Consider the following 27,373-nt stretch of genomic DNA (forward strand, 5'->3'; position numbering starts at 1 on the left):
GGGTTTCAGAATTTAATGGAAAAAATCTTGTAAAATTTTATTAAAAAATTAAAAAATATACCATTATTTTAATTTTAATAAAATCTTATATTTTAGATATTACGAATTTTGTCGACAAAATCTAAGAAATTTTTTTTAGAAATATAAAAAAATATACCATATTTTAATTTTAATAATAATAATAATAGATTGGCGCTTACACATATGCTAGCGTTTGGCCGAGCTTCTCCTCCGATTTGTGACGTGCGCCTTGATGTTGTCACACAAATTTTAATAAGATTTATTATTTTACAACTTAAAGCCTTTCATTTTTAATCATAAAAAGATTTACCTAAAAAGCGTTTTCTCATTAAAATTTTAGAAACTGTTTAGTTTCAGAAAAAATAAAATTTTCTTTTGCCATCTATTTATCTATAAATTAATATTTAAAATTAATTAAAAAATTAATTAAAAAACTTTGCAAATTATAATTACTAAAAGCTCCTTTGCGGCTTTGTAGCTTTTCAGAAAATTTTAATGTACATAAAGTTTATTTATATAGTTTTTTTATAATATATGCATTTATATATATGTCGTTATACATACATACATATTTGCTCATATAACTCCTTATTACAATTTATAACCCTCGCCCTATTTGCCACCCACTGGCGAAAGCTTTCTTCCATCACTACTTTAAAAGCTCTTAGCTTTTCCGGTGTGGAGAGTTTTGTCATACAAACGTAAATACTTACATACATACTATCGTATGCGCATACATATGCATGGGTATGGCTACCAACAAGTAAGCAAATGGAATGTCCTCTCTTCGACACTCTCATAGAGAGTAATTTGTCTATTTTCCGTTTTCGGCGAATTCATGATATAAGGACACAAAAGTTGGCATGAAAGCTTGTTGATGCGCAACGGCCGGTGTAGAGAGTATGAAACACCGTTATATTTTGAATTTGTTTTTGAAATTCGAAGAAAGGTAATGCAAACTTTTTCATTTATTAATATAATAATTCGATAATTCTTTTCTGTAATCCACAATAATTAAGTTTAGTTGTGGTGGTCCTAAATTTTTATACGAAAATTGAAATCTGTTGTGTTTTTTGTTTAAAAATTACTTGTTCGAATATTTTGGCATATTGGATCCCACAAAATAAATGATAGTGAAACCATAATAGAAGGGGTGTATATGTAAATGGAAGCAAATGCCGAAGTCGATGTTGGGAAGATCGATTTAACTCACTTTACAAATCTTTCGTATTCTCTAAGTATTACAATTTTCAAATTATTTAAGCAGGTATGAGACACCAGACAACCTAACTCTCCACTAATTGGTGTCAATCTGTGACATACTTAACCTTGAGAAGGGTTTCAGTGGTGCGTTTCTGGTTATTTTTCAGATAGTCAGGCGGCCATAAAGTCTCTCTCTAATAGGAATATCACCTCCTGGTTCGCCAAGGAGTGCTTTGGCAGTATTTAACCCTTGTTAGCAAGGAACACGGTATTACTATGCTGGGTATCAGAACCCTACAGAATCTACTCAGTTGAGTCCAAATGTGCGTTTTCCCAAATTCGGGAGCGCAGCGAATATGGTTTCTATACAAATCAAATCTTGGGTTCGACGTCTTCGACATTGCCATCACCACACGTTTCGAAATGGTCAAGTTATTCGTGTTGGCAGTGTTTCAGGTATGATCCGAAGCAGCCGTGGCCGATGAGCATCTAAGTTAAATGGAAGTTTCCTTCGCCGTGTGGGCGTCAGATCCATTTTTCGATCTTTGGGATCAATCGTTGTGTCCAGTGTCCGTCGTACGGACCCATATCTAGCGTGTGTTTACGGATGATTTTGTTTTCTAAACACAGTTTTTTTTTGTCAAATGCACGCTTCTTAAGTCAGTCAAAATATTATCAAGCGACTTCTTTGCATAGTAATGTGTAAAGGTATGCCGTGATAAAGGTCAAAATGCCACAAGTGGCAAGATATAGCTTTTTACGATTAACAATACAAATTTAAACAAATTATGAAACAATAGCCTTATGGTGAGTTTTAGATATGTAGTATAATTTTTCAAGAAAAGATATGACGATTGAATTTCTAAAATTAAAATTAAAAATTTGACTTTCAATACCTGTTTGGCTTTTTGCGGGGAAACAACGACTTGGAGTGCCGTATATGTATTCACTTTGAATTAAAATTTGCTCTCAATTCGCCACAAGCAAACTTGTTGATTTTTGCAATAACACTAATTGAGTGTTCAAAGCGCCGAAGTTTGAAGCAAGACAAATACAACATGTTCGATGTATTGCAATCGGAGCAGCTGTTGCTATACACGTGCAAAAAAATCGTGTAGTTGCATACATAAAGGTGCATAAAAACTTTAAAATGGATTAAACGAAATAATCTGGAAAAAATTAAGAATTAGCAAGAAATTAGAAACAAATTTGATTTTAAAGTTTGTATTAAAGAAAAATGTTTAAAGCCTCATTTGGACGCAGCACTTTTAAACTATATGCATACTTTTGGACTCCAAATTTTTTAGGGCTCTGTTTAGGAGTTATCACACAAAACGTTGCATACTTTTCGGATGAATTTAGTATTAAAAAATCTGTTAGCTTTGTTTATGCACTTGAGTGTACATAGATTTTGTCGACACTAGTATAACGCCCAACATATTTTTCATAAGTATCTTTTAATTCACAACAATTTGTTTTAAAAATGCTATTATTTTATGCAACTTCATCACTTTACTTTATACCCAACTGCATCCGAGTTGGATGCAACAGGCAAACATACGAAACAATACTTATTGCAAAACACTTCAGACCTATGCCAAATGGAATGCAACATCGCATATTCGCTTGCTACACAACTGTTATTGTTACTGTTGTTGTATTTTCGTCTACACAGCATTACGATTTTGTTTTTGTTTTGCTACTTTTAATTCCTTTGTCGTATTCGTTTATGTCGTTCGTTCGCAACGTTGTTGCACTGTTACCTTATTGTTTGTTTGTGTGTGTGTGTTAATTTTTTGTTGGCAAAAAAGCTACTTGGCCAAAATCGTGGCCGAGGCTCTTTCCAACCATTGTTGCAACGCTCTTGGCCATTGTTATTATTACTACATATTAGTATTGTTGCAATTTGTGGCATATTTGTTGCTACCATAGTCGTGTTTGCCGACTGAATAGTTCGTAGGCATTGTGTAGAGGACGCTTCGTGTCTGGTGCTTGTTGGCAATGGTAGCGGCAGTGGGGTAGGGAGCGGCTGCAACGGCCAGCTCGTTCGAGAGGTTCGTTCAACCGATGCACACAGCAGCCGCTTAGCGGCAACACAACACAGCGCGGCACAGCACATCACTAGCGGCCCGAACAACCTGAGCCGGCATAGCATGCTAGCGTTGCGGCGGTGCGGTGGTGTGGTGTGGTGCGGTGCGGTGCGACACGACACGGCTGGCCTGCACGACTCGTCTAGATGGCTGGCTGGCTGGCTGCTTAGTTGTTTGGTTGGATGCTTGGCATTGGCCGACGATGGTGAAGCCAAAGGAAAAAGCCATTGCGAATTTTCGGAATTGAAAGGATCAGTTTAACGCGAATTACGGTTACGAAAGGATGACACTTTCCTGTTGCAGTCGAGAGTAGCAGCGGCGGCAGCGATTGCAAGCGTGTTAGTGATAAAGTGCAATTGTCAATGGAAATTGCAATACTAAATATATGCGATCTTTAGAGTAAAAAAAGTAACTGAAATAAAATATTTTAAGAATTTTTCTAGAAAAAAAAATTTAAAACTTTGCTGAAAGCCGGTGTATTTAAAAATTTTGCTGCGCAATCCGGACCTAGCCCAACGTAAAAGTTTGCGTGGAAGATAATGTTAACGTGCGGTAGGCGGGATCTGCTGTTGTAAAAAAAAACTGAAGTGGCTTTTGAATGTAAATATTTTTTGAAAAGCGCAGCATATTTTTTACGCGAAAATTTACTGCAAAGTCTGGATATCTAAAGAGCAGTGTACTAATTTCGACAAGTAAATAAATTTTTGATATAAAAACTATTGCATACATTTGGTTGCAAATAAGCTACACACAATTATTTTGGAAGAACTTTTGATCGCGCGAAGAGAGATCGCTGCAAGCTGCTATATTCAAAAACTATTGCATACTTTCGTACGCTCAAAAATTTAGTGACTTACGTTGAAACTGAAATTACGTTGCATTCGTTTGTACAGCTCGAGCAAGCCTGTCAAAACAAATTCCTTAGTGAGATAATAAAATATTTTGGAACCGGCAGCAATTTGCAAAAAATTAAGAAAATATAAAAAGCTTTTTTCAAATCTAAGCTTATAACAAAAAGTACACATTTTATCTGGACGTACAAACTTCAAAAATATCGCTACAACAAAAATTATGTTGGACAATAACTGGCGCAGCTTTTGCATTGCCTGGAAATAAGCCATAACGCGCTTGAATATATAAAAAAAGATTTACAACAGATTTTGCACAGTGACTTAAACTAAAAACAACAAAAACATTGCCTATTTAAAAGCGCATTTTTGGTGTTAAATTTTCAACGGTAAAAATAGTGCATACTTTAAGGCGTAAATACTTATAGTATATATTTTTAATACCGAGTGATGCAAAATAAAAACTTCAAATATATAGAAAAAAAGCTGTGAACATTTTTATTGCTTATATGCGCAAAGGAGGCTTGACCAAATTCCAAAGCATAAATTTAGGCGCTTTAACTGAACTCTGATCCGCGATTAGGCAGATGTTATTGCCCTCTGTTGTTGGACCTTAAAGTAGCTTTACCAAAAGCCTGAACAGTGCGTTGCCTACTTTTTGGCTGTTTCGAATAAAACCTACTTATAAAAAGTAACAAAAATAAAATTATAAACCGAAAATTGTGCGCATAAAAACCTTTGCTTGAATATATTCTGCACGCCAAAACATTGCATACTTTTTGGCAGTTGATACTGATATTTTTGCTCTTGAGAAAAACTAAAAATGCAACTGTAAATAGGTAAATATTTCTTGGTTGCATTTAAGCTCACCGATTAAAACATTTAAAAAACTTTTCCGCTCAGCCTACAGGTATACTACGAACAAATTTTTATAGTTTTGAGCGCAAAAACGTAAAACTCTAAACAATAACTGTAATTAAGAATACTTTACTAAATTAAGCAGCTTCATCAACTATACAAACACACATTAAATTAAGTATCAATTTCAATAATGAAAATTAAAATCTAGCGCCTAAAAACATACAACACTCTTGTAAAATTAATTTGTGTATTTTGTACACTTAGGCATATGCAACCATATCATTTGCCAATCAAATCAAAATAATCATTTTTCTAATAAATATACAATACAAAAATACACTGAGAGAAAATCTCGCTCGCTTAAAGTTGAACGGTTGTGAACAGTACGCTAGCACACAAAAACAGACACACATATAGGCATATAAATACAGACTGTGTAAATTGTGGCTGAGTCGCGGAAACAAAAAAAAAAATAAAATAAAATTTTGAAATCCATAAAAAAAAAATTACAATAGCAAATTAAATTTATCAGTACTTAACGTTGCATACTCTAAGGCCTACTTCAACCCGAAACGTAAAATAAAGTCGTAAAATTTTTATAAAATAAATCTAATTTTGCCGTCGCTATTTGTACATGAACTCGTCGCAGCGAATAAAAACGCAAAACTGAGGCAGTAGCCAAGCAGAAAGGAGATTTTAATGTAAAATAAAAACGCGGCGAATACAAATAGCTGTTGATTTAGAAAATCACAAGAGACGCGCACACTTAACAGCATACGGCATTGTCCTTTTGGAGAAAGCGAATTAAGAATTTTCTACAAAGCAATACTCATGCGGCGAACTCTAAGAATGCCGTCGTTTAAATAAACAACCAGCCAGCCAACTAGCCAAGCAGGCAGACAAAAGCAGACACGTGACTGCGAATGTTATAAAACAGCAACAAAAGCGGCAAGAGCAAAGCAACAGAATATTTTGCAAATAAAAGCTTTTAATAATAATTTCGAGCGCGCCAAGGTGTACACGGCGTATGAGTAATACACAACTCTAGTTGCGGTTAAGTTACGAGTGGAAATAAAAGGAGTAAGTGAGAAGTACCGAAACACACAAAAAAAGTATGTGTCTTTAAGGACAATTTTGTATCAGAAGCAAAGAACTGCTGCCTATAATTTTTTGAACAATGCAAGTTAAATCAAACTGTAAAAAAAATGCTGCAAGAGTGAAAGTATTCTTTGCAAGGTGACTACTAAATAAAAATCAATTAGACTACAAAAAACCGCCAAAGTAACCAAAGTAATAACTAAAAAGCAGCGCGATAACTACTCATCTTAAATAGAAGTGTATAACGTATCTTTAATTGAACATAAAAAGCAATCGCGCTCGCGGGCAAATTAATGTAAAAAAAAAAAAATATTTGTAAATTTGTGGCTTAGGTGCATAGAGCCTGCGAAATTTTTAAAAAGCTGCATTTTTGCTAGAAAAGTGAATTGAGTGCAGTGATGAAAAAATGAGAAAAGCAATGTGCATTTTTCCCGATAATAGTGCAATATTTATAAGCGTAAAAATAAATTGACGAATTGTAAGGCATACGAGCAGTTGTGCAGAGGTTAGGCAAAGAAGAAAACCTAAAAGGTGAGTAGTTTTAATTAATGATTCGAAATATTTGTCAATCAATGCATTTTAAAACCAATGAAAGAAATACGTTAGTAAGGTCTAATACTCGGAAAAGAAAAAATTGCTTGCGCTCTTAAGGCTTAACAACTTCAACGATGATGTTAATGCTAGCCATGTATATCGCTTGGTAGAAGAATCTTCTATTCTATTGCATAGTTAGAATTAACATCCAAGGTGACAGTTAAGTCCCAGAGGGGTTTCAGCATCAGAAACATGTGAAAATTGCAAATAGATCGTATTGCATATATGTAAGCCCTCGATATATAAACATGAAATATATTTGGTATGATGGCGATGCCAGATCAAACGGCTAAACCGACTTCAATTCTGTAAAAACTACATTTTTGTATTACTCTGTGGTAGGTTTTTTTTTTGCAAAAATAAAGAAATATAGAAACTTTTTTTTGTTTGTCAAAAAATGAACCAAACTGATAAATCACGATTTCACGATTTCATAGATTTTTCTGTACATTGTATACTAAATACTACTGGACAAAATGTTTCGGGCGTATTTTAATGGGCCCCTGTATGGTTTAGGTTTACAATTGGACACAGCACGTGGCGCTGCGATTGGCGTGATTCAAGTTCTCAAAGGCCCTTAGAAAAAATATGTATATTTATAATATCAAAATATCAGGTAAAAAAATAGTTAGTTATAGTTTTTAAAAATCGTTAAAAATAATTGGTTTTATATGAAGAGTGACGTGGTTGAAATCCTGATTAAAAATGGCGGATCCAAATTGTGGAGAAATTTTTGATAATGCATTCATCGTTTTTCCAAAACTAGTTCGGGTAAAAAAAAATTGATTATAGTCTTGAAAATTTGGTAAAAATGTTATCTAATGAATGATGTTTTTTTTGAAGATTCAATATGTCTGAGTCAATATGGCGAAAAGCTTTTTAAAATATTTGTTTTTTGCTCTAATGCTACTATCTGTCCAATATGCTGTGGGTTCAGTCGATGTCAGTTCTGTAAAAAGCATTTTTTTTATTCCTATATGGAAGGATTTTGACGAAAAAATTGGAAAAAGAGTTGCCAGCTGATTTAAAATTTAAAATTATTTAAAGACGCAAGTATCAATTTTAATTTCTACACTAAAACGAAACCTTTCTAAAATATTACATATATTATATGGGTATCAAACGTAAAGTGTTTTTAAGTGTAATATTTAAATTAGGGTGAGATAATTACATATGTAAAATAAGGATATGCCACCCGAAAAGGGGTGTCCCTTATGCATAAGTAGAAAGTTAGTTTTATATACAATGAATTAAAATATTATAACATGGCTATAAAGCAAAAGGCTTTTGAAAAATCTTTTATCCGTAAATATTTCTGGATCGGATTAGCAACTATTTTAAAACCTACATTACTTTTAATATGTATTTTAAGTAAAACAAAACAATATTGGTATTAAATAGAATGTGTTTTAGCAATCTTAAATGCTGGCATTATTATTATGGTAGGGTTGCCATCTATCAAAAGTACAATGAGGTAAATATTTAAGTTGTCACACAGGTATTTCGAATGAAGTATTTTTGAAACAAAAAAAAAATTAATACATTCCTTTTCGTAGATAGGGTTGCAATTTGCTCAAAACGAGAAATTTTGTTTAAAATGCAAGTACATTTGAATATATATTTTAATTAAAATATAACAATATTGGAATTTAATGAGATGAGATGAGAAAATCTGTTAGCAAAGCGTTGAGCGGCTGAGAAACGTCATGTGAAGCTCTACTGTTTCGGAACATTTTACATTACAATAGAATTGGTCGCGAAAAAGATTCGGAAATGTGCTCCTAGTTTAAAGCGTACTTTGAGAGAAATCTGCTATTTCTAAATGCAATGTAAGACGATTGGCATTTGCACTTCACTGTTTTGTACAAATTGTGTGACTGTACAAAAAAAAATGGTTTCCCAAATTTTTTATATCTGTACTAAAAGTGCAATATAAAAAATTTAGAAATCAGGAGCAATGTGCCAATTGTGTAACACCCCCTTCACTATTAATAAAATGAACCAAATGTAAATGTTGATAGATAACTCATACGCCATGGTTATTGAGGCGGAAATAAAAGTTGAAGCGCCTTTTGTCGAATCTGAAGTAGAGAGACCGTCCGTTCGGAGATAAAGAGGGTCATAGGATTATAAGCATGAATGGCTGAAGCACAATAGAACAGCGTGGGAATCGGCAAGGAATCAAATGACCGTAGTAAGACAAATTAAAAACCGGATACTTCTTATGGAGGTCAATAAAAGACTTAGTAATATGAATAGCCTTGATAAAGGCTAGAAGCTTATCTCAAAGAAAGTGGAGAAACAGTCGTTAGCTACGAAACACTGAACAATATTGAATCGAAACAAGTAATTAAAAAAAATCTTAAAACAAGCTTAATTAGGCGCATAAAGAAAATCACACAATTAGTCGCATGGGGTCCCGAGTGACCCCAATAAAATTGTTAAAAAAAGAGTTTTAAAAAAAAAAAACAAATTGTGTATTATCAAAAATGTTAAAGTACTCTATTATCGTTAACATAAAAAAAAAACAAAAACTTAATTTCGACTTCAAAGTTACAAAAAAAAAAAACTAAAAACTTAGCTCCGACAAAAAAGTTTACGTTAGTGGTCGCATGGTGTCAGTACTCAAGAGAGTAGCGACACATGTGTACGCGCCGATGTTCTAGCCGTGACTAAATAAATAAAACGAAATGTGTTTTGTCATAAATATTAAGGCTCTTTATCATAGTTAACGTTAAGGAAGAAAAGCATAACTTTCGCTTCAAACGTAGATACAAAAATAAAAACTTAACTAAGCCAAAAAATGTTACGTGAGGGGTAAGAGAGTAGCACTCCAAGATTTTTTTTTTCAACTTGAAATGGCTTTAACCCCATGCGCCTAATTATGGGTTAAAAAAAGAAAAAAACCAAACGACCTAGCAAAACTTTATATAGTGTTATTTTTTCCATTCAAGTAATAGCATACATTTTAAATAAGAGCCATATCGGACCATAAATATGGGTTTTTCAAATATCTCGACTCTTGCGCCGCCTATCCGCCAATTTCTTTTGTGGAATTATTCTCTTTAACATGCTGTCTCCATTAGCGATTGTTTATCTGCTGCGATAGATCTCCGGCGAGGAATCGTTTGTGGAGACCGCTAATCGCAATCGCAGAAGATAGATAGCAGCGAGCTATGAACATTGATCAATAAGCATTTCGCTTTCGATGGAACTGACAGCAGGTTATATAAATAATATACGTTCCAAATATGAATCAAACTAGACCACAAATATGGGCTTTTCAAATATCTTGACGCCTGCGCCACCTAGCGGATTTATTTATCTTTCACATTGCATTGTCATCGGGTTCAGAGCTAAATTGGCAGCTTCTAGTTTCTGGCTCATGGTTGAAGTCGAGTAAAAGGATTAAAAAAAATTTTTTACGCTGACATTTTTTTCGAAAAGTACGAACACATTTGCAATTTGTTTTAAAAATATCGTTTCTTTCGCGGTTATTTAAAATCTTAAGGGGTAAACATTTGTAACCGACTCCAAAAAGATGAGAAGGTTATCAATTTGTCGAAATATTTTTATTTATTTATGTTACTGCATAACTTTCGACCACGTTAACTGATTTCTATAATTATTTTTTTGCAAGAAGGTGTTACCTCACAGGTAGTCCCATATGTAATTGGTTTAAATACGATCATTGAATCATGAAGAAATTAACGATACACTTACAGTTTTATATGAGAATTAAAGTTGGCTTTGCTTTTTGCTTAAAAATTATTTGTTACAAATATTAGGACTTACAGCCGATTTCACGAAAGGAATTTAAGTGGTTTTAATGTTTTTAGGTTTATATGGAAATTGACAGAAAAGAATAAATCATTTTCCATTTAAATTACTGGTGAAGCCGGCTTTTTAGAAAATGACTTCATTGACTAATTTTTGCACTTTTAAATTACTGAGAACTTATGGTATTTAAAAATATTTTCGAAAATTTGGACCATTTTTAAGATTTAGGATTTTGGTTAGCATTTTTTATATTAATGTACTGATTACATTAAAACTATTTTTTTTATTATAAATATTTATATACATACGTACCTCCCCTTCAAGCACAATTTTTTTTTCTTGGAAAATGTATTTAAAAGGCAGATTTAAAAAAAAAAAACCTATAGCTTAACGTTAACTTTGGACAATTAATTTTCAAGTTTGAATAAATTTTTTGGCAAAAATTTTGTAAAAATTTTGAATTCGTATTCGATTTGTTCAAAATCGCTTAGGTGGATACAGCGCCAAAAAGTTGTGTTTTAAGAAATTTTTTAAATTTTGTATTTTTCATGAATTTTATTTTTATTGTTTTCTATTGTTACTGCTTCAACCTTGGTATAAGTTTTTGTTTATATCTGTCGTTTAAAAAGGTCTTTGCTTTACATTTTCTTGAAAAAATATATGTATATGTACAGAAATATATGGCATTTTTTTCTTGAGGGCTGCAAATTTGGATGAAAGTAAATTTATTTTTAATTTCTTTGTTTTTTTATATACGTTTTTTGTTTTCCTTGAGAGCTGGATAATATGCTCTATTTGAAAAAAAAAATGAATTTAAAAGGAAAATTCTTTCGTAAGTTTTGAAAGTTTTTTGAAGTAAAAAATTTATTGGCTTTATCAGAAAATATACGTTTTATTTTAGATCAGAGTTCTGACTTTCCATTTCAAACTAGAAACTTTTAAAAGCTCACCTTCCGAGAGTTCAATATTTTCATATCGGTATCTCAATTCTATATATTATATTATATATTATTGCTGATGTTTTTTATTGTTGTGACCGAGTAACGTTTATTAGTATTTATAATTTTTATTTAAAGAAAAAACTTTAATTCAATCAGATAGAAGTCCAAAGTTATAGCGCTTAAAAATTCACTGATTGACCAAGAAATTTTAAAGAAAGTTGAAGAGGTAAAATACGAAATCTCAAGCATTCGAGACGATTAGATATTATTTTTCTAGAGAGGAAAAATGATTTTGAGCATACATACATGTATGAATTACATTGCTGGAAATCCTGTGAGTAGAACTTGGCTTCCAGAGCATGCTTGAAATAAATTATCCTCATGGTTGTTTTGACTACTCTTGAAAAATTATCCTTCATGTTAGTAGATAATTTTCGATTTCCAACATTAAAATTAATTTTTCAAAAAGTTTAAAAAAACTCTTTTAAACTCAATTTTAAACTCCCAATTATCCCAGTAGTAAAGTAAAGTGACTACGGAAAGGAATTGGAACCACTCCTAACACTCCTCCTTCACTCTCTAAGAACTTAAATTTCATAAAAGATCTCGATATTTTTAGCATGGGAGGCAATGTTAAACAAAGATGTCCTAGTCTTTTCTATCAGAAATGCAAATGGCACAAAACATTAGAAAAACTTGAAAAATAAATAAACGCCTGCAATGCGTCGAAAACAAAATTTACATTTATTTCCAATATTTGCACTAAAAGTGAGAAAGTGCAATTTTATTCCGTGAATGTTATTATTTTTATTTATTTATTCCACGAGCGTGGTCTATTTATTTTAGTTCGGATTCACTTTATTCAAATTGTTACACTTCAAGAGCAATTTAAACATTTCGTAATGCCCGTTTATATGCCATTTGGCTTTGTCTTTTTTTTTTGCTTTGCGCCAGCTGATGCGCTCTTAAAAATGCATTGCGACCAGTTGTAATGCAACGCACATTATGCGAGCCGGCGTAAACAACAACGAGCTACGAAACGAACAATCGAAAATATGCAGAAAATGTTTGAAAATTTTTGCAATGCTGTTTTGCATTTCAACATTTTTACGGCAGCATACAAAACTACTTTCAATCAAAAAAACATAAAAAATAAAACGATGAAATAACCAAAATTTTGAATAAGAACAAAAATTACGCTCTAAAGCATAGCAAAACAATGCCGCACAGTGGCTCAAAATCAACGAAAATGGAAAAAAATGTCTCGTAAACGGTTAGCCAAATCAAGCTGAAAATTGGTGTAATGAAATTTAGTGGATAATACACTGAGGGAAGAATGCATATTAAAAATGAATAGATACTTTATATTTGATTATCGTTTAAAAATGTTCATATTTAAAAATAATATTTTTATACAAAAATTTATTACGCATGTGTTTGAGTGTTCACATCTGGGTATGTATATGTAAGAGTACATACGCATCACCACCGTCAAAAAAATTTGCGCCTATATAAAGCTTATTTTATATGATCAGAAGCTTTATAATTTAATGCCTGAAATCTGTCAGCAAAGTCAGTTGTATGAAACATTCCTTATTACGCACCTGATTTTTTCCGTGTCGATGTCATCAGGTCATAAGGTTTTCTCTCTTTCTCTGAGAGACTTATAAAATAAGGCTTACATAAGCCTTTAAAATAAGGCCTTGCATGGAGTGTAATTTCCTTATAATAAGGCTTATAGATCAAATAAAATAAATGTTTGCTTCACCGCTTAAAACTTGTATCAATTCGTTCTCATAGTGCTAAAAATTTTTTGCAAAATTTTGAAGAAAAAAATTAGTTTTTTTTCGAGAAAATCAACTTTTTTTATTTTAAAAATTGGCCGCATTTATGTTAGTTTTAAAGGTTTTTGCAAATTTCAAACGAAGTTTCAATAAACGCTAGGCCGCCTATAAGAATCAGGAAAACAAAATTATGTATCTTAATTAGAAACAAAATGGCAGGCAATAGTTTTTTTTTTCATTTTCATCATTCAAAATTGATAGGCGCATATCTTTATTGCAAAGTTTAAAAAGAAAAATTACGTGTTCTCTCATTTTCCTTGTAGAATAACATATTTCATCGGCAAGAATATCTACAATGTGCAGTTGTCAGCCTGCCTGATTTGAGATATATACGGCCACCCATTATCTCCCAATAGTATGTGTCCACAACAATAACGGCGAGAACGTCAAATTTATTAAAATAGAAAATTATTGAAATAAGTGAAAATAGATGGGTTATAGTTAAATTCTAGGTTTTCCTTAGAATAAATATGAGCATAATAATAAAACAATATAATAAATTAACATGAAATTCTTATTTACTTCAAAACTTCAGACAAAAACTAAATTTTGTATATTTTTTTAAATTTTATTGTTCCCTTTAATTTATTTTTTTTTATATTTTTACATCCTTTTTTTACTTTGTCTTTTTTTAAGGAAGAAAGAATGTATTCGAATACCTCTTCACTCAAGTTTTTTTTTTGGCTGGACACTCCTTATTACTGTGCATAAAAATTTTATCCAATTTTTAACTGAGTTTACACAAAAAAAACTAAATTGAAAAAATTTATATATTCTCTTATTTAAAACAATAAAAACTAATAAATTAAAGAAAATCATATAAGAAGTAAAATAAAAATAAACTAAATTGTTTTTAAAAACTAAACGAAATTAAATATTGTTTTCTATTTAAAATTATGAATTTTAAAAATAAATTGAAAAAAAATACTAAATCGAAGGAAAGGAATATAAAACTTAAAAAATTAAATGAAATAAAACAAATATTTTATTTAAAAATAATTAAATCTAAAATTTAAAAGAAATCAAATAAGTTTCTAACAATTACATACAATTTTAAAAAACATATTTCTTTTTTAAACAATAAAATCAAAAAATTAAAAGAAAGTGAAACTAAAAAATAAAAATTTGGAGAAAATAAAATAAGTTCTTTAAAGTTAAATGAAACTAAAAAAAATACTCTTCTTTTTAAAAGAACAAAAAGAAGAAAGAATTAAAAGAAAATTAAATTAAGAGAAAGAGAAAAATTAAATGAAAAAAGAGAAATGCAGTTTCCAAAAATTAAATGAAATTAAAAAATATAGAATTAAGTATATAAAATATAAAATTTAGAAGAGATTAATTAAAAAAGATCAAAATGTAAACAAAAAGAAGAAACGCTGGCCGAGGCTTGAACCCGTAAAGATTTTTTAATTAATTTTTTTTCTGCTTTCAATTAAATAGTCATTTCCTTTTCAGATTTTAATTATTTAAAAAGAAAAATGTATTTATTAGACAAATAGAGATTTTTTTTTTTTAATTTAATTTTCTCTAAATTTTTAGATTTTAATGTAATAAATATTGTAAAAATATTTTAAATTGCCATTTAATTTTAAGAAATTTATTTTCTCTTTTTTAATCATTATTTTTACTTTTGTAATTTAATATTCATTTATTTTTTAGATTTTACGTTTTTAAAGAAACATATTTTTCTAATATAATTTTTAGAGATCCTTTTTATTAAGTTTTTGTTTCTGAATACTTTTTTTTTGCTTTTTAAATGTTTTATTGCTTTTAATTTTTTTTTAAAAGAAAAATGTACATATAATTTTAATTTATTTTAATTTTGAGAAAACCTGTTGCTTAAAGAAAAACAGTATAACACTAAGACCTCCGTGTTAGCAGATCTTTCAATTAGTCTTCCGATCACTATTTCTTGGAGATTATATCGTTGACTGAGTGTAAGATCGGCCAATCTCGGTAGCCATTTCGAAAACGCTCTATCTCAGAAAATTTTTCAACAACGCCCTATTTCAGAACTTTCTTGAAAATCGCCCAATTTTAGAATTTGATTGAAAAACGCCCTGTCTCAGAATTCGGTTCCAAAACGCACTATCTCGTCACATTTTCAATGTATTTTCTTTTGAGATAGGGCATTTTAGAACTGGCTGCCGAGGTACGGCGTTCTTCAATCAAATTCTGAAGTGTGGCGTTCTTTAAAAATTTTTCTGAGATAGGGCGTTTTGAACTGGCTGCCGAGGTAGGTCGATCTTTCACTCAACCATCGATATATGCTATATACAATGAATTCTGATTAGATTTTTCAGAACTTATTAGCTATCCGAAAAAAATGAACAAAAAGAAGTTTTAACCATTTTCTCTTTTTCAATTTTTTCCGCTCAGCACCCGTAGCTATCTTTGACTGAACACCACTGTGCGTAGCAATATGGATAAAGAAATCAGACAAATGCGAGTGATAGCAGTAAATTCAGTAAAAAAAATAGCAAATTTCTTTTTTCACCATTAAAAAAAAAAAAAATGTGTTCATCAGCAGCGCTAAGCCTCAGTCTGTAAGCCTCAATATTGAGCCATCGAAATTGGTGCTGCAAAATTGCCACCAACCAACATCGGGCAACCTTTCACAATTGCATCGACTGCAGCGGTGATGTTGTAGCTAAAGTTTTTGTTGTTGTTTTTTCTACTGTGCATATCGTTCGCTTGTGGTTGTTATTCTTGCTATTGGATTGCAATCTACCACCGCTACCGCCAACGCGCTGCTTAAAAATCAAATATCGATGTTTTGGTTGTACTTTTATTTGATTTTTTATTTGGCCATCGAGCCATGGCCGCTTTTTGAATTGTAATTTTTTTACATGTTATATTTGTGTGTTTTTTGTTTGTCTTTTGTCTTTTGTTATTTGTTTGTCTTTTGTTATTTGTCTCACTGTTTCGCTCGCGCTTTATTTGCGGAAATGTCCCATCTTTATTGCTTTACAGCTTCATTCGTTTATGGGCAATTTTTTCGCTTAGTTTTTGTGCTTTCCAGCACTGCGTTTAAACTTTGACTGGATATGGAATTTTTAAGGTATTCAACTGACGCGATTGGTATTGACTTTAATTAATATAAATTCGATTGTTTAAACTTTAAAGTAAAAGCGAAGGAAGAAGTATTACTTAATATGGAAAGAAAACGAGCATTTTTATACAGAGTTTTGGAATCCCGTATTTGTATTTCGACTTTGTTCGTATTTGAAATGCCTCCACAAAAAATCCAGCCAGGAGGTGGCGTGGGTGTCCACATGTTCCCAAAACCTTCATTTATGGTCTGATCCCTATATAAATACATGGAAAGAGGTCGATTACAAACTTATGACGTATTTTTTTTATTAAAAAATTGTGCCTTCTTTTATTGTAACATTTGCACTGGGCTACACTTTGTCCTGCAAAATGGCTATATTAGTAGAGAGTATTGCACTTTTGATTAGTCGAAAGGGCTAAGGAAAAAAGGGCACAATTTTTTCGAGAAAAGAAATCGCCATTGCTTTATGTATGTATATCGAAAAACCTGGAAACAATTAAACTATTTAATTTTATTTTGTTGTCCATATATTCGAAAAGTTCCCGTTTTTAATGACCTGCTCACTCTTCGAAAATGACTGATAAAATTATTTACAGCCATTGTCTTCCCAGTGAGTTTTGCTTTAAAACGAATATCGTGATTTTTTTATTCTCATTAGTTATTTTATAAGTTTTGTGAATAACACTTCACACTTTAATTGAAGACATTCTTAATAGATATAACAAAAATTCTATGAAGAAAATCACCTTTCTTCTTTTTGGAAAAAATACAGCATATAAATCCAAACTTCAATCTCTGTGCAAAAATTATGAAAATTCTGCAAAATTTCACCAAAATGTGTAACTTTTTAATCAGCATTTTTAGAAAAATTGTGGTACGCAGTTTTGTAGTCCATTACATTTTCTTATAATATATTGTGAATTTGAATTAGCTAGGATGCCATTTTTTTTAACGACGGTGTTACGCATTTTATCATAGAAAGTATGTTCGATAATATTTTTATATGAAAAAAGTGGAACACCATCAACAAAAGAATTGCACAAAATCAACGGCAAAATTTTGAATTTTTAAAGAAGCTGATCAAAAGTAAAAAATTTTGGTGAAATTTCGGATTAGAAAAAACTGTCTTTCAATTTTATATAGCACAGTCCGACATGAAAATGTTCTCCGAGATAAGGATAACCATTTCTATTAGATTTTGAGTCGCTAAATTTGTAAAAATGGAAACATATATTTGTATTTTAAGAAAGAAAGGCCAATAGCCAAATCGACTAAAAACGGCTGATTTTTTTTTCGCAAAGCGGCTAACAAATCGGCTGCCCGCTAAATCAAATTTTCTCCGGCTCCGGCAACCGGCTAAATCAAGCCTGAAAACAAGTAAATTGGCAACACTGATGTACGGCATGGCGTATGTGTAACATTCTTCCCTGCGCCTATTTCACACACAAAATTATTAATTTTCAATTCGCCATTCGCAACTTGTTTATTTCTCCATCGAATTGCATCGGTAGTAGCTTGATGTTTTTTGCTTAAGAACGGGCTTTAATACAAATCCAAAAGATTTGTCATTTGTTTCATTTTTCCTTGTGTTTGTATTTTTTCATATAAATAAAAATAGCTTGGGAAAATGACCTGATCTAGAAAACACATACAGATCCATAATCTAGAATCAAATATTAAGTTCACGTGTTTCGCCGTTTTTTTTTTGTGTAGTTTCAAAAGTTTTCCAATTTTCTCTACAGTATTGTTAGACAAATATTTATATAACAGCTAGTATTAATTTGACTTCAGAATTGCGTAAGTACACCATGCCGCATTTGCACAACCGTGTGGCATAAATATCGCATTCACATGCCATGCAATCAACGCGACACAGCGCAAAGTGCGAAGGGGCAAGAGGTGAAAAAAGGCAAAAATATTTGGTTGCCTTCGAATGCGGCTAACGGCAGCAATAATTGACGCTGTTATGATTAAATCATGTTGTTGTTGGTTGACATTTTTTCCACCTATTTTTGTTGTAACAGCATGTGTGCGGCATGTGTTGTGTCAAGGTTCACAGCTTGGCGCGACCACTCGACTGATGAACGCGTGATATTTTTAATAGGCGTCTATTTCTTTTATTATTTTATAAAAAAAAATATTTTTGAGTATCAAAGTTTCATACAAAAAAAAATATAATAATTGTTTCTGCAACGAAAAAAAACAAATAAAAAATTGCGCAAAGTTATCAAAATATTTCGCGCCATTTTTAAGCGGTTTACAATTTCATATTTTTGACTTTTTCAGCAGTCAACAAGCAGCCAGTAGGAAGTCAACCTGGCGCTAACGATTATGCATTCATGTATGTATGTACGTACATATGTGTGAGTACATAGCTCGCAGGTGTCACAGCAAGCCAACATTCCATTAGAAGGATATAGTTAACGCAAACACATACACACGCCACACTCACTTCACCGGTGCATTGCAGCCAGCCCGGTGTCAGTTTGTTGGCTATGTATTTTGCTGGCGGGTATTTTTGGCCTTGGTTTATCATGCATTTTAACACACACACACACACACATATACATATGTGTGTATTGTCTGTATATGCACTGGCATTTAGTAACGTCCCTGTTGCTGCTATTCCCATCTATCGCCATGTGGGTAAAAAATAATTGCGCTTAATCGGATTTAAGGATTTGCGTATGAGCGTTTATTTTTATTGCAGGGCAACAGCGAGTATCGAGTAAACGTAGCAGGACAATGCAATTTTTAAATACGTACAAAACAAAAACAAAAAAAAATAAGCTACAATGCATGCTTCTCGGTTTCATAAATGCATTCAAGCTTTAATAACTATGCCTCAGATAATCGTGAAGGTGAATTTTTTCATCGATTCTCTTTGGTTGAGGCTTACGCTCAACCAACAGAGGCAGTGGAATATTTTTTCGGGCACTTCTAAATTGCTATAGAAATATTAATTAAGTTAAGGTTTCATTAAGTGTGATAAACCAATCCAATTTGACTTGACAATTTTTGTGCAAAAGTATTAGAATACAATTTTGCATTTCTGTGAATTCTTCGATGTTCTAGGATATATCCAATTTTTAGAAAGACAATTTTGAGAAGGATGAGCAAATGCCTCTTAATTAACTGAATAAAATAGATCAGTGATAAGCAAAGAGAGCTTTCAACTACAATCCAATTGAGTATTTTATTTTTTGCTAGCCAAAAAAGATCAGTGAAATTGTCTACTAACATAAGCTCGTGTAAAACAAACAATATATCATTGTTGGTGGTGGCTTATAAGTCTGCACAATTCAAGCCGAAATATTTGTTCCTAAAATTTTATGTAGAAAATATCCCATTGCTTCTCAACAGCGCAAACTTATTATTTTTAAATGAAAATCAATAAAATCGGACCACTAGTTACAAAGTTTTCATTGAACAAAAAAATTTTTAGTGCAACTCTGGCAGCTTACTTCAACTCACCAGTCTTTCAAAAAAACAAAAGTCGGTTGTAAAACAATTGTCGATTCTGGCTACTGCGAGTATCTTGAAAGCTCTTTCTATCTTTCGATTGGCCTAGCTTTATTCTCTAACGTAAAAAAAATTTAATAAAAATAAAAAACAAAACTCAATCACAATGCTACAAAGTTAAGAAAATTAGTTTCTAAAATTTAAATAAAGAAATTTGTGTCTATTTAAAATAACAAAATATAAAAATTAAAGAAAATGAAATAAAAAGGTAATAATAGAATTAAAAAAAAAATTCTAAAAATTAAGTGAAATTAAAAAATATATATATTTTTCTGTTTATCACAATAAAATCTAAAAACTATAAGTAAATTAAATAAAAAATAAAAAAAGTAAAAAAAAAAATACATAGTCAGTTTCTAATAATTAAGTGAAACTAAAAAATTAAATTTTTCTTTACAATAAAATCAAAAAATTAAATTAAAAAATATAAAATAACACTTCTTGAGGATTCGAACCTCGGATCTCCCGAATGAGACGCCAATGCTTCGCTCACTCGGCTATTGCGACTATTGGAGCAGCTCGTGCAAAATGATATACATACATACATCTCCATTTGAAAACAAGCTCAAGTGATTTTTGTCGAAAGAGCTTTTAACCATTCAAGTTGGCCAGGGAGCTTTTTTTGTAAGACTTTCATGCCAGAATAAACAAAATCTTTCAAATTAATATCTTGGCTATTAAATTTCAATCGTCTTGTATTCGACTTACAACTGTCTTAGCCAGAATTTTCCGTCTAAGGGCTGTTTCCAGCACTCAGGGAAAACGAAAAATTCATATAAAATGACGCACAAAAATTGGAAAAGAATTTTTTATTTCCAAATTTTTTAAATCAGTTTGCAGTTCTCAAGAAAAAAGCTCCAAAAAGACCAAAATATTTTGTTTCAAAACTTATAGCACTAAAATCGGACCAGCATTTTGGAAGTTCAACCCGAATTTTTTTTTTTTATCAGTTCTATAAAAAAAGAAACATAGCAGCATATTATTACTTATTAGGTTATAAAGGCGGCGAAACCCTAAAAGCAATTTCGTGGGGTCTTTCCATACTCAAATCTTGCAAAAAAAAAGCCATTTGAACTCATATGTTTTTTTAGTATGATATTTCTACTCCGCGTTACGTTTTGTTGCTATAACTTCTATAGAATTCATTATAGCCCATGTCCAGCTTAAGAATTGCAACCAATTTGCCACGTCAGATATGATTTTTTAATACTAAGCCGCGCATACTTTTGAGGGTCTATATGGTCGAGATGAGTTTGAGTATACGGCAGGCATGCACCACAACGACGACCCGATTTTGCTGGCTATTAATCGGACACATTTCTCAGTAGAAAGTTTCGATTAGAGGAGAGATGCAGTCAACGATCGAAGGCAATATGGAACCTGCCCAGCGTAACTACTTAGAAGCCTCGTTTCCGGAGATGTTGATGACGACTGTGCCGCGGGACTTCGTTATGACAGCTTCGAAGTCTCACCATTTGCACCATTTTTGCACCATTTCCGTTGCAGCATTTCCATTGCACCATTTCTGTTGCACCATTTCCGTTGCATCATTTCCGTTGCACCAATTCCGTTGCACCATTTTCATTGCACCATTTCCATTGCACCATTTCCGTTGCATCATTTCCGTTGCACCATTTCCGTGTGCAATTTCCGTTGAATTTGCCAATTTACTCCCAACCAACCAACGGCCGCTAAAGAAGTTTCACTTCAAAAGGTATCTTTCTAACAGCGATCGGACTTGTGCAGGCAATGATAAATCCCCGAGTATATTTTTGCCTTGAAAAAGCCAACAATAAAACCCATTTCTCGGGCGGAGGTGGCGCACAACAGTAGGTCCTTCCATCTACATATGTTGTAACATCAGGACACAGGTCACAAGTTGGAGAAGAAGCTCGGCCAAGCGCTTAGCAAGAGTGTAGTCGCAATAATAAAATATTACTGTTATCCTTTAGTACGAAAACTCTTTGTTTCTTAATTTAAAAACTACACAACTCACTTTAATAGTAGTAAAATTCGGCTTAGTGTATACACGAAAATACACACATATTTTAAAAGTACACTCAATAAACGAGCCCATGAGTAATTGCGAAGATCGAAAGTGGTGTGAACGAAAATCAAAACATAAAACAAAAAAAAGAATACCCACTGCCTGCCAATCGCTATAAATGTATGTACTCGTATATATATGAACGCTACTTAATTTCGGTATAAAAATGCAATAAACCTGCAATAAATCGCGACATTTATCGATAACTTCCGGCGGCTAGGCGGTAAACTGACAATGAATGATATGTGCGATGGCGCTGCTGTGGATACGCACGATGATGGCCATGACCATGATGTGTATGTAGCAATGTAATGCAATGTGTCTTACACTGAAGTGAAGATATATGTATATATGTAGAGCATTGAAGAGAGGGGGAGTCAGAAAATAAAACAGAAACATTATAGGCGCACGAGACGAAGGATATTATTTATATATACATACATATGTATTTACTTTACTTTCTGAATATAGACTTTCGAATTTTTTTTGCATGGATGTATATTTGTTCTTATATGGAGTCGTATACTACTATATCTGTATGTGTGCATCTGTATGTGATATCTGCTTAAGTACCATATTAAAAGAGCATAAAAATTATATTTAAAAATACGATTACTTTATATTACTAAATGCAGCGGAGAGAATACCCAATAGGAAATCCTTACATCACACGGTGTCCTTGAACCAAATGTTTGTATATGAGTAATACTCCTAAAGCATCTAGATGCATTTGTGCATCAAAAAGAAAGTTTTGAAAACAAATTTTGCTTACGTTATTTTGGCGGTTAAAGCTCGATTTGTATATACATGTATAGCCTGTGGGGAATTTCGTAGTCATCTACTACAATGGCCAACTTTTGGCCCACTCACAGTGGCCAACGTTTATCTGGTTTCAAACAAAAATTAAGTATAAACACTTATTACTTTATAGGTAATCTTTTATTATTTAGTTTTTTTTTTAAATTTAATAATATAAACTTATATTATCGTCCAAGGCCAGTACTAAATATTGGAATTTTTTAAATATTTAAACGAATTTCCAACGTTATCCCTACATCCTTATTCAGTATTTTTGAAAAATACCAAGTATTTTCGTAGTACGTTGAGAATGTCTTTTTTTTAAGAAAAACTTCTTCTAAAGGCAGAATTTGTTTTATTATACTTTTGTACAGATCAAGTGAATGCGTAAAATAGTTTTTATTTTTTTAGTCAAACGCGTTCCTCTAAACTCAAATGGACTGTATGCAAGAAACTCGTCTTCTATTGATTTCTGATTTTCCCCTGTTGTAAATAACCTCGAATCTCTTTGAAGGTCACTGTACGATTTCGACCTCAAAAAATTTCGTGAACTACGGGAAAATCATTACATATTCTTGAGATTATTTTTTAAAGTTACAGTTTAAATATTTAATAAAGATGTCTTTCTTAATAGTGTTGCCTCTTAGCTACATATGTGCGAATAAAGTAAGTTCAAAATAAAAGTACTTTTCATAAAATAATTAAATATGGGTATGGTATGGGAGGAGAAGCTCGGTCAAACACATATGTGTAAGCGCCAATCTATTATTATTATTATGGGTTTATAAAACTGAACAATAGTTTTTACTAGGGTTGCCGCAAAACAAGAATTTAAATAAATAAATTTTTTTATTGAGCTTTGTACCACGATTGTTTATTAGGAAAAATTGAAAAAGCAACAAAGTCTAAGCGGTAGAAGTTATAGCACTATTTCGGAGATCACCACATCTCCTCATCAGACTTCTTTTTTCTAGACTTCAGCAGGGATCGAACCTGCGAATTCGATGTTCAAAGTCAGAAGCGTTAACCACTGAGCTATGTACATCCCGTAGGAAAATGAATTAGCAACAAGAGTTTACGGGATGTACATAGCTCAGTGGTTAACGCTTCTGACTTTGAACATCGAATTCGCAGGTTCGATCCCTGCGAAGTCTAGAAAAAAGAAGTCTGATGAGGAGATGCTGGTGATCTCCGAAATAGTGCTATAACTTCTACCGCTTAGACTTTGTTGCTTTTTCAATTTTTCCTAATAAAAATCGTGGTACAAAGCTCAATAAAAATATTAAAAATAAAATGTTAACAAGCCACAATAACATTGACAAATTAAATAAATAAAATTTTTACATAGCTGAATTGTTCCAAATATGTACTGCAATGTTGGTATTCAACGATATGTACTCTGAAGTTTTTAATATAGTAAATTTTAAATAGGGTTGCCACTCAACAAACTTAAAATTTTTATACATTTCATGCGGTCTGAATAATAAATACAATATTTTTAGTAACGGTTACGATATTTTAAGAGACACTGTTTCATTATTTATACAATTTTTTTTATAGGCTTGCCACCTAAATGATAGATTAACTACTGTTTTTTAAAGATGTATCATTGCGAATATTGGCTACAGTAATGTTTGAGTGATTCAATCAATCGTATTTTCTTCTATAAACCAAAATGTCTACCATTGTATTTTTTAGATAAAAATTGAATCGTTTCGATTCGCTACCACAAAAATGGAGACTTTTATGGCTCTTATGAAAATTTTCTTACTGGGTGCCTTGTTGACAGCAGGAATAGATCAATGAATAACAGAATGCTTGGCTTGCGCTCCGCCCGCCTCGCTTAGCTGCCATGTTAAAGCTTTTCAAACGTTTTCTTCCAAAAATAAAGCGCAATCGAATACTTAACAAAGTTAAAGAATGTATATATATAAGCAATTAAACATATAGACATTGTGTGTGGGATAAAAAATTGGCATACAGATTTGTTGGACTGAGAATTTGCTACCTCAGAGAATAATTTGCTTCGAACAGGTAGCTGAGCAGAACATAGTAGTAAAATGTCAGCTTCTCTTCGGCTTCGTACCCCTACGTTAATCCATGGTTGAGTTCTTGTAGGTATACAATACATGTGCACATATATTTCGGCGATGTTTTTGCAAAACCGCCTATCTTACGGCACTGAAATTTTACGGGAGAGCGAAAAAACGGGGTTTCTTTGAAAGCATGGCCTGATAGGCGGTATTTTTCTCTCAGCTGGAGTTCAGCGCTACCGAATCTCATTTTTGTCACAATAGCGATTTAGGCGGTTTTTCAACTGGTCGATGAGCAGTTTTGCAAAAACATCGACGATATAATAATCTCTTACGACCAGGAAAATGCTCACTGCGAAAGTATGAGCTCGAATCTCATAACAAATATGTATTTATACAAATAGGTACGACAGCCTACTCCCACGCCAGTCATTATGTACATCCTTAAACCTACTCACACTGATATCTATGTATGTATGTTTGTACATGCAACTTTCGTTAATTTTTTTTTCATAAGCGTCCAGCGGTCGGTCGGTCACCCTCGCCGTCATCGTTGTGTACGATTAATTGCGGCTCATTAAACTTTATACGGCATCAGAGTTAAACGCCTCGGCTCAGCGTGTATGGTAAAACGCAATTAAATGCACGGCCAAGCACACACACATACAATAATAAAAAAATCTGTACAACACATTCATAAACATACAACTACAAGTGTACTCAGGGACATATCTACATACTGCTGCTGACCCTTGTTTTGTCCAATAAAGTTGTCTGTCCGTCCATCTGTCTGTCTGTCTGTCTGTCTGTCTGTCTGTCTGGCTGTGCTGCTTGGTCATCCAACACACTCTTCCCGCTCCATTTCAGCGCCCTAACAGCCGTTGTCGCACTCTACCATTTGAGCTTTTTCTATCCGGTCAACTGTATGACGGACCGACCGACCGCTTGCCTGGCCGAGGCACATTTTCCGCTTCAAGTGTTGCCAACAAAAAGTTTTTCAATGTTTCATTTCGATATTTTTCATGCGCATATTTTTTCGGGAGCTTAAGTGCTGCATGCGGCTTTTTTGTTATTGTTTTACTTTTGTTTTGGTTTAATGTATGGCCATTGCAATTTTTTACAGTTAAATTTATGTGTAATTTGAGAGTGCATTTATTTGATTTTAATTTCTTTTCTGTTTAGCTCGTTTTTAAATCGTTGGCAATTTAGTGTCGGATTTTAGTCGGATAAATTACATTTCTGTAAAGTTGAGATTTTTGTAAAAAAAAGAAAAACGGTAGTCGCTCAATCGTTGTGGATCTGGTTACAGCAGTCTTAGAAAACGTGCTGTTTCTGTTGAAAGGGGAAGGCGGATTAGGTCAGTGGCTCCGAAGTAAAGAGCTGGCTAGTGCCATGTGGGTGCCTTCGCAAGACGGTCGTTTATTGAGTAAGTCGGGGTCGAATCTTAAAACTTGATTAGTTTAGTCTACCAGTATCTTGATCTTAGCTGCGCCAAAGCAGTTTAGGCTCTTCGTCAGCTATAGGCCGTGATTGCCTCTTGATGAATACAATTTATGGCCGTTTGTTGGTACTAGTGGTTGCGCGGCGTAGGCCTGAATCTGGTCCACGAGTTTGTAGAGAAGTTTGTGCCGCACTTCGAATGAAGCTCTGTCTCCAACAAGCCTGTTAAGGCGCGACTGCTAACACCGGGCGCCTAAATGCATGCTATGTACTGCTGCATGTGCAAAAATTTCCTTTATGCAATTTATACAATTTTTGCACATGCACTTCTCAACTGCCATGTAATTGAATTTTCTTAAGTTTTTACTNCTGCTGCATGTGCAAAAATTTCCTTTATGCAATTTATACAATTTTTGCACATGCACTTCTCAACTGCCATGTAATTGAATTTTCTTAAGTTTTTACTAGATGGCACTTCAAAGTATGCGCGGCCTAGTCTGATGCATCCTCCGGACACTGTTACGGAGTTTTTTGCGGACTCTGCTTGACTTACAAACATACAGAGGTGGTATTCACCTATAGCCACCATTGGCCACAGTGCCTACCCAACTTATTTGAACCAATGAATATTCAATAACCCCTGAAAGAACAGGATTATTCCAGGTCTTATTGGCACTTTTCGAGGTAGCTTAGATTCAGCTGACACCAAAAGGCATTCCGATGTTATGGTTTTCTGGCAGGTCCGTAACTTCATCGACTGTGTCCTACTATCCGGTGATCACACTTGAGCAGTATAGATCAGAACCTGCCCGCCAATTTCCTCGAAGGATACCTCGTTTGACCATGTGCTTAAAAGTCACGCGTTGTTTTTGTAGGTAGAGGGTAAGACTTCGTGCAGTGAAGAAACCAAGAAAGATCTCAGCGACAGCCACACAACCCACAAGTCATAAATTTCATAATAATTTCATAGATAATTCGCTGTCCCAATGTTTCAGTCGCTGTGGGGAGAGGATAACTGAATGTTCTGTAGTAGCGTGAAATGACAAAAAATTTCGACGGTTCTCATTAGGTGCTACGCTACTAGAACTATTCTCTCTCAGGGGCGTTTAGCTTTGCTTTTATGGCATTGCGTGAAGTGGTGGTGCGCTGTACTATACGGGAGCCATCTTCATTCTTCTCTTCATTACTGGAGTTATCT

At 32.9% G+C, this 27,373-nt stretch overlaps 1 protein-coding gene across 1 annotated transcript in view; it reads left to right on the forward strand.

Moving 5' to 3' along the window:
- Positions 1 to 6,375: 6,375 nt before the first annotated feature.
- The window catches only part of LOC108355657 (vacuolar protein-sorting-associated protein 36-like), a 204,337-nt gene continuing 183,339 nt past the window's right edge, over positions 6,376 to 27,373 (forward strand). The window contains exon 1 of the mRNA XM_017606808.1: positions 6,376 to 6,652. The gene's annotated coding sequence lies outside the window, so the exon portion shown is untranslated. The remainder of the gene's footprint in view (positions 6,653 to 27,373) is intronic.

The sequence above is a fragment of the Rhagoletis zephyria genome, unplaced genomic scaffold, assembly GCF_001687245.7.
Source record: "Rhagoletis zephyria isolate East Lansing unplaced genomic scaffold, Rhagoletis_zephyria_1.1 Rzeph_scaffold_00167, whole genome shotgun sequence".
In the NCBI taxonomy this organism is placed as follows: domain Eukaryota; kingdom Metazoa; phylum Arthropoda; class Insecta; order Diptera; family Tephritidae; genus Rhagoletis; species Rhagoletis zephyria.